Consider the following 20001-nt stretch of genomic DNA (forward strand, 5'->3'; position numbering starts at 1 on the left):
GCAAAAGCTTCAAACTTTGACCTAAAAACCGGTAGAATTTCAAGTTTGCCCTTATTTTCTTTGGTTAGGAAAAATGTATTTTTCTAGCCTTGAATTCGACCTATGAATGCTTCACTCTTTGTGTGCCTTGTGAGGATAGGAGCCGTTATTGACATGGCATTCATGCGTTGGCTTGCTTTATAATGATTACTGGTGGGGTACCCAAAAAGTATGTGTTTTAATGCATCGCCAACAACCATTCGTCGTTTTAGACTTCTTTCGAATATCCAGAATCTGGTCTTGGAATCTAGAGCTTTCCAAGCTAGTCTTTGGGTGGTCCTTATGGTTGACTCAACCCACTTCAGCTTTATTAGGAATAAATCAAGTGCAGTGTTTTCAGAGTCAGATGATTCTACTTCCTTAGAGACATGTATTGGAGGTTCTTCTGGAGGTGAATGATACAACTTGATTTTTGACCCATTATAGACTCCAAGTAGCATCAATCGAGACAAATATTTCAATCTCACTGTGGCTTTTGAGAAAACCCAGATAACCTCATAAGGTCCTGATCACGCTATCTTCAAATTTGGTTTCTTAGGGCTTAGCTTTGACTAGTATAATAAGTCCAGTTCACACTTCCTGAATTCCCTTACTTTCAGTTTGTTATCATGCCAACTGTTCCAGCGTTGCCCTTTGCCTGATCTCATCCAATCTCATTAGTTCATCCAGTCTTCTCTTCAGATTTGTGTTGTAATCTATGTGATGCTCCATTACTAATCTGAGACTAGGGACAATGAATTCCGGTGATACGACAACCTCTATTCAATAAATCATCTTAAAAGGCGTCATACTAGCAGTTATCTTGTATGCCGTCTTGTAGGCCCAGAAGGTTTTTATCCCAATTATGGGGTCCCTATGCAAGAATGGTTTTGATTGTCTTGTTGTTGCCCTTAGCTTGTCCATTGCATATGGGGTAATACGGTGCTGATTTCCGATGCTTGATGGAAAAGATCTCATTTAGAATCTGAATTGTGTCATTTATGAAGTGTGTACCCTAATCTGAGACTATCTCTTGTGGGGATCCATATTGGCATATGATGCGTCAATAAATAAACCAAGCCACCCATTTGCTGACATAACATGTGGCCATCACTATGTATTTATTCTTCCTCGGTGTGACCTTCTTGAATGGCCCCATGAAGTCTAGACTCCATTTCATGAATATCTTCAATGGTTGGTGTCATGAGGCTGTGCCGCACTAACTTTGCTTGTTGGTTTCTTTCCCTTGATTTTTAAAAATTTTGAGACCATCTTTTTGAAGTCACAAATGGTCGGACATTGTGTGGCCAATGTGAAACGATTGACGGCAGAGAGATTCACCCGCACATGTGAAGGTTTGGTCTCCAAGAGTTGATCGGGCCAGTTGACACTAAAATCTGAGTCATAAAAGGTTGGCTAGGCTCAATTCAAAGTCATTTAGGCCCCTTGCTACACTTTATAAGTTGGTGGATACTAGGAAATTAAACCAAATGGAGTAAAGTGGACACATGGCTGAAGCAGAGCCACCTGCAGACCACCTCACAACTTCAGAAGGTCAACAGCAAGAGGGGGCGCCCAAAATTGTGAGAGGGGGCTGATTTTGACTCATTATGAACTACAATGTGTGTGTGAGTAATGGGTGCAGGTTCACAGATTTAATGGAAAGCTTGCCATTTCCTTTGTGTCATGTAGCGCGATGATTTTCTCTCGTGCATCTCTCTCTCCCCTTTGCACATATGGTAATGCCGCACTCTTTGGGCTACTCAGTTGACCATGTACAAGCAAAAGCCTTCTAAACAAGAACTGGATTATGCGTGTTTGCCTGGGCAAGAGCCTTCTGAACAAGAACCGGATTAGCTAATTGCTAATCCCCATAAGTACGCACAGTTCCATCGAGACAGATTTGCAAAAATGGAGAGTTTTCTCGCGTGAAAACTCGTCCAAATCTCAGGGGAACTGTCCCATTGTGTACGGGAACTAGACGTGTTTGCTTCGCTCAAAACCATCCAAAACAGAGAATTAAAGCTTGCTATGTTTTTCTGCAGGTTTAGGGTTTCACACCTAAACTGCAAGATAACACTTGGGGAGGCTTGGGAGGCCTTGTGGTGGTTATACAAGAGTCTGGGCGCCTGTTTGCATCGCAGTCTGCATAGTGTGAGTAGTCACACATGGGCAGTTGGAGCATTTTGTGGGATGCAGTCACCAGTGTGAAGTCTCAAGGAGGTGAAGTGTGCACTTTTGGTGTTGCAAATTGTAGGGTTTGCAGGTGCCAGGTATTGTTCTTGCAGTTCTTTAATGGTGTGTGCACTATTCTTGCAGGTACTTCTTGGATATCTGGGAGAATGGCTTGCAAACCCAACCCAGTGTGGGACATGCATACCCATGTGATGAGGATAGTGACAATGCCGGGTCAGTAAGGGTCGGGTACTCGTCAGTGACAGTGTAAGTATTGTGGGGAAGGGCAGACGAGTACTATTACTCATGTTCTCAAGCATCTTACAGGAAGACTCTACTACAAATCATTGCCATGGCTGTGACAAGATCCCATACCAAATCAAGGAAGACCTTATTCGAGAGCACTTCTTGGTGGCATCGAGTGCACCTTTGAGGCGGTCTTCACTTTCACAAGATGCGTTGTAGGATGCATTACTTGGGAAATGAGAATGTGGGAGGATGCTGTCCCACAGACAGTGACGCTGACTCTCCAAAGGATGGCCACAAGCTGCTGAAATGCCACTATGTACTAGCTAGCTCCCCATTGTTGTAGCTCTGTGTGCAACTAGCCACTAGAACAAAGTGACTCATCTCGGTTTTCTGGAGTCCCACAACCGCTCCCAAAAGCCCGTCAAGAACTCAGTTGTGAGACCCTCCTCTTGCCAATGAAGTGCTGGAGCAGGATGAGCCTCTCTCTTTTGTTGCTAGTATGTGATTCCCTTATCAAACAGTGTACTAAAAGAAAGGGTTCCCAGGGTGGTCGGCTGAAGAGAGGGGGTCTCTTCAAAACCACTCTTCAAGGTCTCACTACCCTCGTGCCAGAGGGCAACTCTCCCAAGTCAAAAGCCTCCAATGGCTTGTCTCAAGATCTGTGCACAGGTCCTTCACAAATGCCCACTACTCGTATCCTCTAAAAACAACACTCTACAACCTGTGGAGCCTCTACTGAGACTCTGTGTCATCGACCCTTGCCCTAGATCTCAGAGAACATGGGGGGTACAAACTCCAAAAAAAAGCACGAATTGCGATGAGGACCTCCAGTCACATGAAGGTCCCCATCCATCTGGGAGGTGATGTCTCTAGAGGGGTGAGCCAATAGCTGGTTAAGCCCTTGTAATGTCTTGGCACATGCTCTACACCCCTCTCATGCCTCGTAGCTAGATGCTCTGTACCTCCTCTGACAAACCTGAAAATTGAAGCCAGTCACCGGACTGGGCCTTTTGCCATGGGACCCCAAGAAACATGAGGCCTACTACCAGCCAAGTGGCCTCTCTGAGTGCTAACCATCGGGTTCGAAACAAGGGACTGTCTCAAGCGCTCCTCCGTGCAAGTGGACTGGTGTTGCTCCAGGCCACTCTGTAGCTGCTCCCAAGAGCAAAGCAAGCTCGTAGCAAATCGATCCTCCAGCCTCCTGCTCAGACCAATTCTACGCATCCTTGTAAAGATCCACTTGATGAAAGGGCTCCAAGGGCTTCCTGCATGAGGCACTCGAGCTCGAAGCCACTAAAGCAACAACTCCTTCCAGGGCTCCTCACCTGGAAGCAGTCCTTCGATAACAAATTTCTCAAGAAGGGCTCTACTTTGCTATGATGGGTCGATGATCCCGAGCCCTCCCTGAGAACACGCCAGGGTGATGACCTGCCAGGATACTTTGGCTTGGGCTAGCTAGGTGTCACACCTTGACTGAAGAAATTTCCTGATCAGCCTCTCTACTTGGCTGAGGAGCTTGAGAAAATCTAGCAAGACATAATATACCACATATTAGCCAACAACACTTGGTTGGCCACTATAACTCTGCCTGCCAAAGAGAGCCGTGATGAACTCCAATGCAAAAACTTCCTCCTAATGTACAGGAGGAGAGGAGAAATTTACTGCTCTGGAGACAAGTCCATGTCAACCTGACAACCCAAGTAACGAACTGCAGTCCTTGCGAAATCCATCTAAAACCCTCACGTGGTGACCAATCTCTGTCTTCCTCGAGTTGATCAGTGCGCCTAATGCACAACAAACACCTCAAGAGCCTGCTCACACCTGTGCAGATTGGCCTCTTGGCCCTCAAAGTACAAGGCTGAGTCATCGGCAAACTCAGCATCAATAAGCTTATCTTCCCTAATAGGGAGCTCAAGACCACACAAGACACCTGCTGAGAATTCAAAAATCTGCTCATTGCCTCAGCATAGAACAGAAAGAGGAAGGGGGAAGCCCTGTCTGATTGAACGCGTGAGCAAGAAATGATTCCCTCTTCCCCCTACCAAGAGCACTTGACTGTGCGCACGCCTGTGGAGAGCTGACATACCTCTGATCCAAGCATCTGTGAAACCCATCCTACGTAGAGTGCCCTCGAGGAAGTCCCAGTCAACTCTGTTGTAGGCCTTCTCAGAATCGAGGAGTTTTATCAAATCCTCTCCTCGGAGACGCGCGAGGGCAGATGCCTGTGAAGATGTTGTCAAGGATACTACGCTCCTTGACAAAACCTGTCTGGGTCCATGTATAATTCTCTCTAGAAGTGGCTAGATCCTCAAGCTCAGAGCCTCTGCTAGAATTTTGTAGAATGAGTTGAGGATGGTAATGGGTTGCCACAGTCAAATCAGCCTCCCTCCTTGGGAATCAGGTAGATCAAGTGCTCACCCATGCTGTCAGGCATCTCTCTAGTGTGCAAAATGTACTGGAATGCGCTGCAAAGATCTGAACTAAGCAAGTCCCAATACTCCAAGAAAAAGTTGGGAGTCAAACCATCCTCCCCTAGACAACTACCTCAGGGGAGTGCTCTGAGAGCCTCATGGAGCTGCTCTAGCTAGAGGGGAAGCTCAAGTCTTTGTCGCATCTCCTTAGTGACAAGGCAAGGCATCTGTGTCCAAACCTGCTCTCTGTATGCATCCTAACGCTTTGATTGTTGGGAGAAGAGATGGGGAGACCGGTTGCTTAGATTATTCAACACATGCTCACAAATATCACCATCAACATACCCACCTCTTTTCCTAATTTCCAAGCACACACACACACACACCTAGACTATGACACACACACACACACACACACACACACACAGAACATAGAATTGACATAGACATGCTTGTAAGAGAGTGTAAGATAATTGTAAGAGATCGAGACTAGATTAGAGAGTACACAACCAATAGAACATAGCATAAGAGAGTAGAGAAGAGAATCTGCAAGAGAAAGGCCTAAATCTAGTCCCAAACTTCATGGCACCTCTCTTGTGGAGTTGGTATTTAATAATTATTTTTGAGTTTAAGGTGCCAAAAATTGAGGCCCCTCTTTTTACAACCACTTCACTTTTGTAAATGAGTGAAGCTCATTAGTTCTTGCATGACCCATAAGGGGAGTTCCCACTAGAATTATTTATAGAGCCATAGTGGCTTATTGAAATGAGATTCTAAAATACTGTGCGAATATAAACTGGTCAAGAGTAATTGCCGGCGCCTCTTCATCAACTCCCCGCATTCCACTCTACAAAATCATCATCAACTCAATTAGAAAATAAATAGACAGCACATAATTAACCATTACGCCAGCTATCCCAAATGCAGCTAACAACTACAACAGGAGGGTGCCCATTCTCGTAACATCCCTCCCACCAGGGATAGCAACTGTCCTCAGTTGCTCAATAGAGAAATCAACTGGACCGTGAGTGATGGAAAGTGTGGAGAAGGTCGGGGAAGTTACGAAAAAACTTTTCAGGCATCCATTTGGCAACCTCTCTAGGGTGGCCCTTGAAAGTCAAAAGGTAACGGTTATAAACCATGCATGTGCGTGTAGTGGTGGTCTCATGATCAGGGATTTTAATTACGCGATGACGCATTTTGTTAAATGTTAATTATTGTTGTTATTATCACTATTTTTTTCATGTTAATAACATATCTAATGTCATGACCTACGAAAACCGGTAGAAAACGTAGAACCGGCGGGACAACCAACAATCCCGGCAGGCCCGCCGAGTTTCATATTAAACCCGGCTGGCCCGGCGGAACAAGCAAGAATCCCGCCGGGCCCATCGTGTACCCCCTCCATATTTGGCGGCTCTATATAACCTTTCACATCACATCACATTACATCACCTCTTCCTCTAAATTTGGTCATCCTTTAAAATTTAGAAGAAAAACTAAAGGTAAAAAAATAAATAGTCTTAAAAAAAAATTAAAACTTAATGTAACTCTGATCATGGATCATTAGTTCTTTTTTGGATTGAACTGATTCTTGAAAGGAGGTAGAAAGGTGAATCTTTGGGTCGGTATCTCTACATTTGGGATGGATTGATTTCATGTTTGGTTCACCGTTATATTTGCTAAATTGATTGCTATATTGATTAGAACTTCTATCATGGATCATTAGTTCTTTTTTGGACTGAACTGATTCTTGAAAAGAGATAGAAAGGTGAATCTTTGGGTCGATATCTCTACTTTTGGGATGGACTGATTACATGTTTGATTCATCGTATTTGCTTGCTATTCCGATTAGAGCTCCAATCATGGGTCATTAGTTCTTTTTTGGACTGGACTGATTCATGAAAGGAGGTAGAAAGGTGAATCTTTGGGTCGATATCTCTACTTTTGGGATAGACTGATCACATGTTTGATTCACCGCTGTATTTGCTTGCTATTCTGATTAGAGCTCCAATCATGGGTCATTAGTTCTTTTTTGGACTGACTAATTCATGAAAGGAGGTAGGAAGGTGAATCTTTGGGTCGATATCTCTACTTTTGGGATGGACTGATCACATGTTTGATTCACCGCTGTATTTGCTTGCTATTTCGATTAGAGCTCCAATCATGGGTCATTAGTTCTTTTTTAGACTGGACTGATTCATGAAAGGAGGTAGGAAGGTGAATCTTTGGGTCGATATCTCTACTTTTGGGATGGACTGATCACATATTTGATTAACCGTTGTATTTGCTTGCTCATGTTTAAGTAGATTGAGGTTTATTCCCTTTAGGCTTCACTACTACGCTGTGTGTGATATTGATTATAACACTAATGTTTGGTTTGAATAATACTTGAAAGAAGAGATAGCATACTGAGCTACAGCGGGCCCAGCGGGCAAATAGCTTTACCCGGCGTGACCTCCGGGAAGACTCACTAGCCCGGCCGGCTACGAGCCGGTCTCTAGGTCTCCCTGGAGGTAAAAGAAGATGAATGTCAATTAACAAAATATTTGTTATTTTGCATTTCTATTGTTATTAACCTAAAATTATAGTGTGATCACGTCATTTTGAAATCCTTGCTCGTGATCAACTATTTTGTCAGGGATGAGTTGCTCTTCTTGGTATACAAGTGAAGATGGGTCTTCATAAATGTGGTGTGTAGGTAGGGGTCCTCTGAATGGGCGTAAAAGACTGATGTGAAAGGCATTGTGAATGTGCCAATGTGCAGGTAGGTCTAAACGGAAAGAAACATCATTAATGACAGCTGAAATTTAAAAAGGTCCATAAAAACGAGGAGCAAACTTAACAAAGACATTGGTATCAACACTTATGATCCTTCACTTTTGATCACCTTCTTTGAATTGGTGTGCCTTATGGTGCTTGTTAGCATGCTTGGTGTAAAGTTCTTGTGAGTGTTTAATGGCAGAATGCACACTTGCATAAATATCATGAAAGTCAGTAGTGAAATCATCAGCAGCAGCAGCAGGCACAACATTACAAAGAAGTAAAGCAGGAGTAGGAAGAGAGTGACCATATACAACTTCAAATGAAGATTTACCCGTGGTAGTGTGAGTGGTGTTGTTGTATGCAAATTGTAGAATATGCAGGTAATCATCCCATTTCTTAGGTTGAGAAGAAACATAAGCCTTTAACAAGTCAATAATAGTGCGGTTGGTGACTTCGGTTTGACCATTAGATTCATGATGAAATGCAGAAGTGAAGTCAAGTGTAGTGCCACGATTTTCAAACACAGTAGTCCAAAAAGCACTACATAATTTTGAATCTCGATCAGAAATAATCACTTTAGGCAAACCATGATGTGAAAAAATATTTTTAAGAAACAAAAGTGTAGCTTGATGTGCTGTGACTGTTTTCTTACAAGGAATGGAATACGCTTGTTTAGAGAAACTGTCAATAATAGTCCAAATCATGTCATGCTTGTGCACTGTGAGTGGGAAACCAGTAACAATCCATTGAAATGTGTTCCCAAGGTCTTTCAGGAATGGGGAGAATGTGTAAAAGTCCCAATTCCTTACTTGTAGCTGCTTTGATCTTTTGACAAATCAAACAAGTTGAGACATACTGTTTAACATCAATTCTCATAGTAGGTCAATAGAAATCACGACATAAATTTTGAAAAGTTGCAGCAAATCCTCTATGTCCAGCATAGGGTGGTTTGCGCAATTCTTCAATAATTAATGTACGAAAAGGTTTAGTCACACACAATTTTGTTCGAAATAAAGGAAGTTTTCTTGAAGAGTGTATTCGAGAAATGTGTGCACATAATTATCAAGCATATGCAACCATGTCGTTTTGAAGTCATCATCATGTGCATAAGTGTCAGGCATAGTGTCAAATGAGGTTCCTGTAATGGTTGATAGATGATTAAGTGAGGGTCTTCTACTCAAAGCATCAACTACAATGTTTTCTTTACCAGGTTGGTATTGAATGTTGGGCTGAAAACTTTGAATAAAAGCGGCCCACTTAATATCTCTATCATCTATTCAAGGCTGAGAAAGTAAGTATTTGATACTTTGTTGATCAGTTTTAATGATCAAGTCAATACCCATTACATAATATTTCCAAATTTTCAATGCATGTACAACAACAATCAATTCTTTATCATAAGTACTGAATTTTGTTTCAGAAGGTTTGAATTTTCGGCTTTCAAAAGCAATTGGATGGTTATCTTACATAAGGATTGCACCGATACCTTTTTCACTAGCATCAGTGACTACCACAAAGAATGGTCTTTCAAAATCAGGCAATTGCAATACAGGTGCATTAGTCAAAGCATGTTTAAGTGCATTAAATGAGCTTTCTTGCAAATCAATCTATTCATAAGGCGTGTTTTTCTTCAACAGGAGAGTCAAATAATGTGATTTGTAAGCAAAATTACGAACAAATTTTCTGCAATAGCTACAAAGACCAATAAAAGAACGTAGCTCATGTAAGTTTTTGGATATAGACCATGACCGAATGGCTTCAATTTTCTTGGGGTCTACATGTATTCCCTTACCCGATACAATGTGTCCCAAATATTCAATTTCAGATTGGAAAAATGAACTCTTCTCATGATTCAAATACAAGTGATTTTTGTGCAAGCAGATCAACTACATGTGTTAAATGCTCTTTATGCTCTTGTTCAGATTTATTGAATACCAGAATGTCATCACAAAATACAATCGCAAAATCTTGATGGTCAATGAAAATTCTATTAATCATGCGTGTGAATGTAGCTGGTGTATTTGTCAAACCAAATGGCATGACTTTGTGTCCTAAAAGCAGTTTTGTAGACATTATGTTCAAACATTTTGACTTGGTGATACCCTGATTTAAGGTCAAGTTTGCTAAAACTGTTTGTCCCTTTCAGTTTGTCTAATAGATCATCCACTCTAGGAATATGAAACATATTCTTAATAGTGATCTTATTTAAAGCCCTGTAGTCTATACACATACGAAAGGTTCCATTTTTCTTCTTGACAAGAAGTACTGGAGCTCCGTATGGTGAACTACTAGGTCGAATTAGGCCTCGGTCAAGTAAATCAGTGATTTGAGTTTGTATCTCCCTGTGTGCGGTTGGACTTACACAATAAGGTGCTCTACAAGGGGGTTCAATACCTAGTATAATGTCAATTTTGTGGTCTTCTGGGCGTGATGGTGGAATTCCAGGCGGCAGATCATGCATGAAACAATCTTTAAATTGTGAGAGAAATTCATCGTGTGTGGAGTTACGTGAAGTTTCAGTTTCAACACTAGATATGTTTTCCTTTGTTTTCGAATTGCTCTTTTGGCTTGAGTGTGAGAGAAGAGTGGAAATTTTTGATGTGCTAGTGTTGCTTGGATGGAGAAATTTTTATTATTATGAGTGAGAGACATAGTACGTTATAATTAATCAACGTGTCAAATTCATGACGAAATGGCATTCCCAAAATCATATCAAGACCATGCAAGGGTGCTACAAAAAATGTTCGTGCTTGTGTAAATTCACTAATGCAAACTTCAACAGTGACTTGGGTTTTACAATTAAAACATTAATTATTAAAAATAGTTTTGACCTTGTGAGATGATGAGATTTCAGGGAGAGATAGTTGTTGTGCCAAACATGTGGAAATGAGATCATGGCTACTACCATCATCTAACAGAATGGTGACACTTTCACCCTTAACAGTTCCTTGCACTTTAAACAAAGTGTGAGGAGATATAGGAGTACCTGAGGATGGGTTGTCATCGTTATCATAATCAGGATCATATCCTTCACCGTAGTTAACTTCCACTTCATTGTCGTCAGGAGTAGCATCTTCGATGAGGTTAAGAGTAGCTTCATTGGGGCGGTTGTTGTTGAAGGGTTTTTGACTTGAATTTTTGTTGACTCTGTTGGATTGACCATTGCCCTTAGCAGGACCATTTGGGAACTTATCTGCATAGTGACCATACTAAAAACATTTAAAACACTTCACCTTTTTGTTACCATTTGAATTTGGAGTAGGATGTTGATTGAAAGAATTTGGGTTGCCTCGTTGCTGCATGTTGTTGTTGTTGTTGCTTGTATAAGGTTGAGCAGTTGTAGGGAAATTTTCAAATCTGCGTCTCTTGAAAAAGGTACGGCTTTGGTGTTTGTTTTTGTCAAAGTTAGTAGAAAAAGGAGGTCTCTTGTTACGGTTAGTATTAGCAGGTTGATCAGTGTGAGAGGGTTGTCTACCTTTCTTCTTTTCTGCATTGAGAGCCAAATTAATAGCCTTTGACAAAGAATCTGGTTCGAACATATCTACCTTAGCACCAATTTGTAGTGCCAGGCCTGATATGTACTTACGCTTCAATTTCCTGCGACTAACATGTTCAATAGCTTGCAATTGAATTAAACAATTCCAAAAAGGATGAGTGTAACCCTGTACATCTTCATTTCGACCCTCTCGAATTAAATCCCATTGACGTCGTGCTTTGGCTTTGTACTGTGTGGGAAAAAATTGGGGTAAAAACACTTCTTTAAATGTATGCCAGGTACGTGGTCTTTTCCCATGTTTGGTGGCGTTCCACCACAATGCAGTGCTGCTAGTGAGATGATTTGATGCACACTTTACCATTTCACGCTCGAGAAAGTCTTCATCATGAAAATAGTCATCTAGCTGACTAACCCATGCTAGAACCGTGCTAGCATCTTTAGTGCCATCAAAATCCTTGAAAGTGAAGACTTTTCTGCTAATTTTGTTTTGCTTGGGTGTTGGTGCCGATTCGGTGCGTGTAGAATGCAATAATTTATCTTCAAGTTCTTGCCTTCGATGCGTTCATATCTGAGGGACTGTTCCAAATTTTGAAGTTGTTCCGCAATGATGGGTGCCTGAGGAAGGTGTGCCATGATTGCGTGCTTTTTATATTTTTCTCTCTTTTTTTATTTTTTTATTTTTATTTTATTTTAATGGTAATGCTTAAAAAGGGCTATATGGTGATATTTACAAATACAATATGTGGAATAAAAGAGTAAAATAAATAACAAAAATGTAATGTACTTAGCTGAGAAATTGCGGTGGCGTCTAATCCGGAATGGCGATGCGTTAGAAAATTGCTAGAAAAGAGAGTGGTTCGATGGTGAGTCTGCAAGTCAGTCGAATTGCACGCGCCTGATCTCCCGTATCCCAAAATCAATGGCAATTGGCAATATCATGATGGTGAACTCAAGACCAAGTAATCACCACAGTTGTCCCTTGATCTATATATATTTATTTATATATATATATATATTGTCATGTGCTTGCAACGTTAACTGGTAACCGGTTGTTCGAAAGTATGAGGTCATAGACAAGGTGTTTAATGGAAGTGGCTTTTTTGATGACATCTCGGAATCGTTGACAAGGTTTATGTCGTCGGCTAAGCAAAATGGATTACGCTAAAAATCGTGGCCAAATTGGAGCGAGGGAGTAACAAGGTCAATGAGCTTGGGAAATTCAACTTTAAAGGTTAAGTCTTCATCTCTTTCTTTTTGGCTTTCTAAAAGAAACCCTTAGTGTTGCGTTGGGTTAGGGAGACCTTCATTTTTTTTTTCCAGTGGATGATGAAGACTTACCTTTCATTTTACATCCTTGACATGTCTTTACTTTTCTTGCATTCTATTGCTAAATTTAAGCTTCACCTTGCATAATTTTAGTAAATTTTACATACATACACACACATATATGTTTTTTTTTTTGCATTCTATTGTTTTAGAATGCTAAAGTGAAGCTTCACTTTGCATAATTCTTATAGATTCTACACACACACACACACACATTTATTACTTAGTTCTTTTTGGCCTGCCCAAAGGGCAAGGCTATAGCGTTGCCTTCTCTTTTTGCTGACTAAAATAGGAAAAAGGTTGAGTTGTATTTTTAAACATTTTTTGATAGGTTAAAAATGTTGATTGGTTGAAATAAGATAGTGGACACTCGTCGAAATGAATTGTGTAAATCTAATGATGGACATGTTTTGAGTTTTGAGATATGAAATGAACTCTCATATATCAAGGAAAAGATTTTGGGTTGAGGAATGCCTTTGGAAGCATGAAACGTTGACAGCTTTAGATGTTAAATGATAAAGCCTTAGAGGCTCCACAAATCCCAAGAGTCACCTTTTCATTTTGAAATTTGAGAAGTTCTTTTATCCACCTTTTCATTTTGAAAATTTGGTTCACCCCTTGAAACTTGAGGTAATAGACTAAAGTTGTCATTTTTGTTAATTAAAACTTTATGGAAGGAATTTATCATTTAGGGATTTAACCTTTAAAGATTTTTTATTTTTATTTTTAGACATTTTAAAGCTAAGTTTAGAACTTAAAGATATAGAAATTTTAAAGTAAAGTCTCCAATGATCCAATGAGGACCTAGAGTTCTTTTGTTTTATTACAACGTAAAACTTTGAATTAAAGAAAGTGAAAATGTTATAGAACTTTTAAAGTAAAGTCTCCAATGATCCAATGAGGACCTAGAGTTCTTTTGTTTTATTACAACGTAAAACTTTGAATTAAAGAAAGTGAAAATGTTATATGGATCCACAAGTAGGGGAAGGGTCACCCCGAGACGCTAGAGTTTTAGGATTTAGAACTTTAAAGCTTTTAAAGTGGGATTTACAACTTAGGGATCTATAGTTTTAAATTTGTAAAAAGGGCTCTAGAGCTTAAAAATGTAGAATTTTTAAAGTGAGGTGTAGAACATAGGGATCTAAAGCTTAGGATTCTTTTTTAATTCAATTCTTTGTGCTTATGTTTTTTTTTAAAAGCTTAGAGATGTAGTGATTTTAAAGTGGGATCTAGCCTCAGATCAAGGCCTAAAATTGATGCCTATTTTTTTGTCAAGGGCTATTTTGCCTATCAAAACAATGATCTCAAAATTGCCCTTTAAGTTAACGTTATATATGACAAATTATATAAGTTGATTGCATTACACAAAGCATATGAAAGGGGGCTTGAAAAATTGCATGTCAAAAAGAAATTTTTATCATACCTGGCAGGCCTAGTGATTTTATCACTTGTTATTTCACCTTTCATTTCACAACTTCACATGGCTTTACATTTCTTGCATTTTATAGCTTGATTTCAATCAGTGTTAATGTTTGAGAAAGTCTCTTTTATTAAGCGACTGCTGATCGAGTTTCCTCCTCACAAAGAAGAAAACCGGAAATATTAGCAGAAATTTTGAGATTTGCAGAATTTTTGGACGACTTTCTCACATATTTCATCGGTTTTTCTTTCGTTTATCATGGTTTGCATCTAGCTAGTCTCGATTTTCAATCGGCTCAAGACTAAGATGAGGCAATCCTTTCCTAAACACTGATACCAGTTTAGTTCAACCTAAAAATTTTATCACTTTCTTATTGTTTTTGAAAGCCGTTGTGACCCTTTCACTTGTTCTTTATATAGTGGGCTTGCAGGACGTCCACCAAATAGATGAGTAAAGTAAGGCACACCTTTTAACTTTAAAAGGTGTGAAGTACATGAATTAAAAGGGGAAGCAGACAGAGAGGGACAACGTCATGGAGAAAGTGAAGAGAGGAGGAAAAAAAAACGCTTCATCTTTTTTTATTTTTTAAGGTACTCCTGTTTATGCAGACTTTGAAGTACTTGGTGATGGTCAATGGCAAAGCTCCCTTGCATGCAAGAGATGTCTTTTGCGGTCGTCGTCATCAGACCCTCAAGTTTTTGCTCTTGTTATCCGTTGGTGCTCGAGCTTTCAAGTTTGCAAATCCTCTTTCAAGAAAGCCTCCGAATGTCTCACAAGCCTTCCTCTCGGTTAACCGTGCTTCTAATCTCGTAGTTTTCTTTCTTAATCCTCTTGCTTAAGCCAGAACCAACTCTTTTCGAAACTCATTTAAGCACGTTAATGGCCATTCTTGTTAAGCTCCTCTTCAAAATCTTCGAGGCCTTTTGCTTCTTCAACTCTCGTTATTCTATCTTGACACTCCACAAGAGTTAGCCATCTCTTTGAATCAAGTGTTGCACATACCCGTTTTCGGTAGCCGATAAGAGAAAATTGTTGAATTAATTTGCCGATTAATTCTCCGATTAAGCCTTGATGTGAAAAACTGAGGTTGCCAATTTGAGGGTTCCTCTTCAAATTTGAAAATTGATTGCTGATTTCTTGAACCTGAGGCTCTGATACCACCGTTGGGAGAATAGTTGGGGAGACCGATTGCTTAGATTATTCAACACATGCTCACAAACATCACCATCAACCGGTCCACCTCTTTTCCCAATTTCCAAGCACACACACACACCTAAACTATGACACACACACACACATAGGACATAGAATTGACATAGACATGCTTGTAAGAGAGTGTAAGAGATGGAGACTAGATTAGAGAGTACACAGCCAATAGAACATAGCATAAGAGAGTAGAGAAGAGAATCTGCAAGAAAAAAGCATAAATCTAGCCCCAAACTCCACGGCACCTCTCTTGTGGAGTTGGTATTTAATACATTATTTTTGAGTTTAAGGTGCCAAAAATTGAGGGCTCTCTTTTTACAACCATTTCACTTTTGTAAATGAGTGAAGCTCATTAGTTCTTGCATGACCCATAAGGGGAGTTCCCACTAGAATTATTTTCAGAGCCATAGTGGCTTATTGAAATGAGATTCTAAAATACTATGCAAGTATAAACTGGCCAAGAGTAATTGCCGACGCCTCTTCATCAAATCCCTGCATTCCCCTCTACAAAATCATCATCAACTCAATTAGAAAAAAGATAGACAGCACATAATTAACCATTACGTTAGCTATCCCAAATGCAGCTAACCACTACAACAGGAGGGTGCCCAGTCTCGTAACATTGACTAAGGCTCAGCTGACAATAGATCGTGGTAGAAGTTAGTAGCAATTGCACACATATCCTCACGCTCTGAATCAACTAAGTCAGGTCTCTTCAACTCACTCACACTGGTGTGCGCATGGCTTGGCCCCACTCTCTCAAAAAACTCCCGAGTAGCTTTGTCACCCACGTGAGTCCACTGAAATGCCTACAGATGGAAGGCAAACTCATGATGCCACTCCTCAATGCTAGTCAACTCTTGCCTAGCTTGCTGCATCTACTCGTCCAACCAAGGACTATCTGGATGCTGCTCCTACATCCTCTGCAAGGAAACAATGCCCCATTAAAGGTGCTTCTTATCCTCCCTTGCTGTAGCCAAGAGAGCTGCAGACTCTTGAAGGAAGAAGCGACTAAGCTCTGCCAATCTAGAGGCCACTCTACCAGTAGGGGTGTCTTGCGTGTCCAGGCTCTCTGTCCAAAGAGCATCCCTTTCCCTCTAAGCTTTGGATTTAGCAAGATCTTCTCGGGGATGCATAGCATCGCACCCCCCTCCTATGTCTATATGTCATAGTGAGAATCGCTGGCACATGGTCGAAAAAAATAGTCCCTATCAGGACGCAAACAGACCCCCCCATGTCACAGTTGTGGTCACTAGCATAGAAGCAATCTATCCAAGATAGATTCACTCCTCCTACCCTGTGGTCAAAGTGAGAGAAAGAAATGTTTTCTGGGGGTCTCACAAAGCCTGAGTGCTGCCAAACATCAGAACCCTCATAGTCATACATAGCCGCTTCCAAGCTGCCAACTTAGCCCCGTGCACTGTAGCATGGCCACCTCTAATTCTGTCAGAGGGGTCCTCCAACATATTGAAGTCTCCTCCCCCAACAGATCACTGCTCTGCATGTGGCAAAGACTCAACAACATGAGACCAAAACTCTGCTCGTGCACTTGCCACATTGGGCGCATACATTTTCACGAAACCCATGAGGCAACCCTAAACCTGCATAGTAATCCACTGAGCTCTACCTGGCACAATAATATCTCTGCCCACAATGGCATACTGCCAAGAATCCGCAATAGTCATACATACCCCTCCTTGGATATGTCTAGGTCCAAATGCAGATGACCAAAACGTCTCATAGCGACCACGCAAAATATGACCACATCGTCTAATGCGGCTCTCACAAAGATAATTCTCCTAAAGCATAAGAATATCAGTCTCACCACCCACAAGGCATCACTGAAGCTTCTGGTGCAACTGTAACAGACTTGGACACTAACTTTGCACAACATCTACCCTCTGTAGGCCCTTCACAGCACGCCAGTGGTTGAAGTTTGATTTTGGTTGCACGCAGTCCTCCTGTCTCTTTGTGTGAGAGAGAGAGAGGTATGAGTGTTTCTGTACAGCCAGCCTCGTGTTGTGTTTGTTTGTGTCAATAGCAGTCAAATATCAAAAACCCAAAAAAAAGAGTGTATGTGTGTGTGTGTGTGTGTGTGTGTGTGTGACCTTCACATGGATTCAACTGATTAGTGTATATAGAAGCATCGAAAAACCATGGAATCTTCGGATATGGATGCTTTAAGAATTATCAAAGAATGTTTGCATGAGGACTTCGAGGATGCACGTCAAGCCTGGGAAGGATCCGCCCCCGTCATGGAAGTGTGCATCCCTATAGAGGAGCTTATGGGTCCTGGTGCTCAATATGCTCTTAATGTGGTGATTCTTTTTTTCCCGAGTAGAATGCCTACGGCTCAGGATGTAGGCCAATGGGTTGATTTCCTACTTAAATGGCAAGTAGTGCGAGGGGTTTACTTTGGCGGGCAAGGGTTCTATGAAGTCTTGTTGGCCGACATGGATGCTCAGGATGCTCTATTTAAAATGTCTCCTCTTTTTTTTAATACCCAGATGACTCATGTACTACCTTGGGCTCTCACCAAGGACTATCAGAGTCTCATTTGTCACAAGTGTCCCATCTGGGTTGAGGTGGTCAACTTTCCTCGCACTTGTCGTCACTTTCTTCCTTTGTTGCTTACTCAATTGGGCAAAGTCATTTTCCCTCCTAAGATGGACGCAAACAATAACCATTTTCGTATTATGTGGGACACAGATATCCCCACACCAACAGGTATCTCGATCGATTCTAGGGATGCAGTGGTTGGAAAGCGTCCATTCAAGCTTAAATGGGGCAAGTTTGCAAATTCTTTCTTACGTTGTGGCAAATTTGGTCATATGCAGTCCGAATATCTGAAACCAAATCTGCAACCACGTCCTTTGCCTGTCCCTAATCCTCAACCTCACTCGCCTCCAAAATCTTCTGAGGTTCAAACCAAAGGTGCTTCAACCTCCTCCCCGATAGCTGGGGTGAATAAAGGAAAAGGGAAACAATTACAATTGTCTGCACTTTCTGCTTCTCCAAATATTAAAGCCAAGGAAAAAGAACAGGTTTCGACCTCTCAAACTTGGTTGGGGCCCAAGAAACCCGCTACAGCTCTGCTACATCCCATATTCCGGCATCTTCTCCTAATTATGTGCCCCCTTTGAAGATGCTGTTCAGAAAAAACTCCCTTGTAATGACAACACTTCTTTTGCTAAAGCTTGGGACAAGGTGGTTCGCTCTTACAAGGAAGTTTCTACAAGAGAAGACTCTTCATCGCGAGGTGCCTTTATTTTTAATCATATGGATCCAAGTCTTGATCCACCTCCTCAAGTACCTATAGCTAAAGGAGTACGAGCGGAAGTGCGACGCGAGAGAGAGTGCGAGAAGAAGAGCACGACGATATGGTGAACTCGCTCTACTGTAATGTGTAGAGCATAGTGAGTTCTTATTAGGTTTTTACAAAAGAATATGTGTACATACCTGGCGGCCCGCCCACTTACCTGGGCGACCACATTGGGCTTTATACCCCAACAACCTCCCACTTGAAGTCCAATGTGGTACTTTAAGTGTGAGAGAAGCTACTATACAAGCTAATATACAAGAGATGTAGAGAAGTGATGTACTACCCTACACCTAACTGCTTGCAAAAATGCGCAAAGCTCTCTGAGGGAAGTCCTTTTGTAAGTAGATCAACAGGATTTTCTGTGGTGTGAACTTTGACAAGCTGAAGTTGCTTATCCTCGAGCATTTCCCTGATGAAATGATACTTCACATCCACATGCTTTGTCTTTGAGTGATAAACTGGATTGCGAACCACTTTGACTATCACAATATAACACAGGCATCTCTTCTTTGATTCCCAAACCTGTTACTAGTCGATTAAGCCAAATTGATTCTTTGCATGCCTCTGATGCTGCAACATATTCAGCTTCTGTAGTAGACTGAGTAACACAATCTTGTAATCTAGAACGCCATGATACTGCTCCACCAGCCAATGTAAAGACATACCTTGACGTAGACCTTCGGTTGTCTAAGTCACCTGCATAATCTGAGTCTGTAAAACCCTTTACACTTAGCTCCTGACTCCCATAGCATATACGCATACTCTTTGTAGCTTTCAGGTATCCCAATATTCCTTTCACTGCCTCCCAATGTTTCTTGCCTGGGTTTGACATGTATCGACTTACTACTCCCACTGCAAATGCAATGTCTGGGCGAGTAGCAATCATTGCATACATCAAACTACCCACTGCAGACTCATATGGAATCTTATCCATTTCAGCCTGTTCTTCCTCAGACACAGGACAATCTTGTTTGCTAAGTTTCACATATGGTGGCAATGGAACACTCAATGCCTTTCCCTTCTCCATATTGAAACGTTGCAAAACCTTGTCAATATACTCTGTTTGAGATAACCAAATCAAATTCTTTGATCTTTCTCTCTCAATGCGCATACCAAGTATATGACTTGCCTCACCCATGTCTTTCATGTCAAACGATTTTGCCATCTTTGACTTCAAAGCTGAAATTTCTTCCATGTGCTTTCCAGCAATCAACATGTCATCCACATACAAAATAAGGATCAGCCAACTGCCATCCTTAGCCTTCTTTGTATATAGACAGTGATCGAACTCACTACGTTTGTAGCCTTGAGAAAGCATAAACTTGTGGAACTTATGGTACCATGCCCTCGGTGATTGTTTTAAGCCATAAAGACTCTTTAACAACTGGCATACCAAATCTTCCTTGCCTTTCTCAACAAACCCTTCTGGCTGTTGCATATAAATTTCCACCTCTAAATCACCATGCAAGAACGCTGTCTTGACATCCATTTGGTGCAACACCAAATCTAATATGGCAACCAATGCAAGCAAGCATCTCAATGTAGTCATCTTGACCACCGGAGAGAAGACTTCATCAAAGTCAATGCCTTGTTCTTGCTTAAAGCCCTTGGC

Source organism: Adiantum capillus-veneris, chromosome 28 (genome assembly GCF_014529385.1).
Source record: "Adiantum capillus-veneris isolate H3 chromosome 28, ASM1452938v2, whole genome shotgun sequence".
Lineage (NCBI taxonomy): Eukaryota > Viridiplantae > Streptophyta > Polypodiopsida > Polypodiales > Pteridaceae > Adiantum > Adiantum capillus-veneris.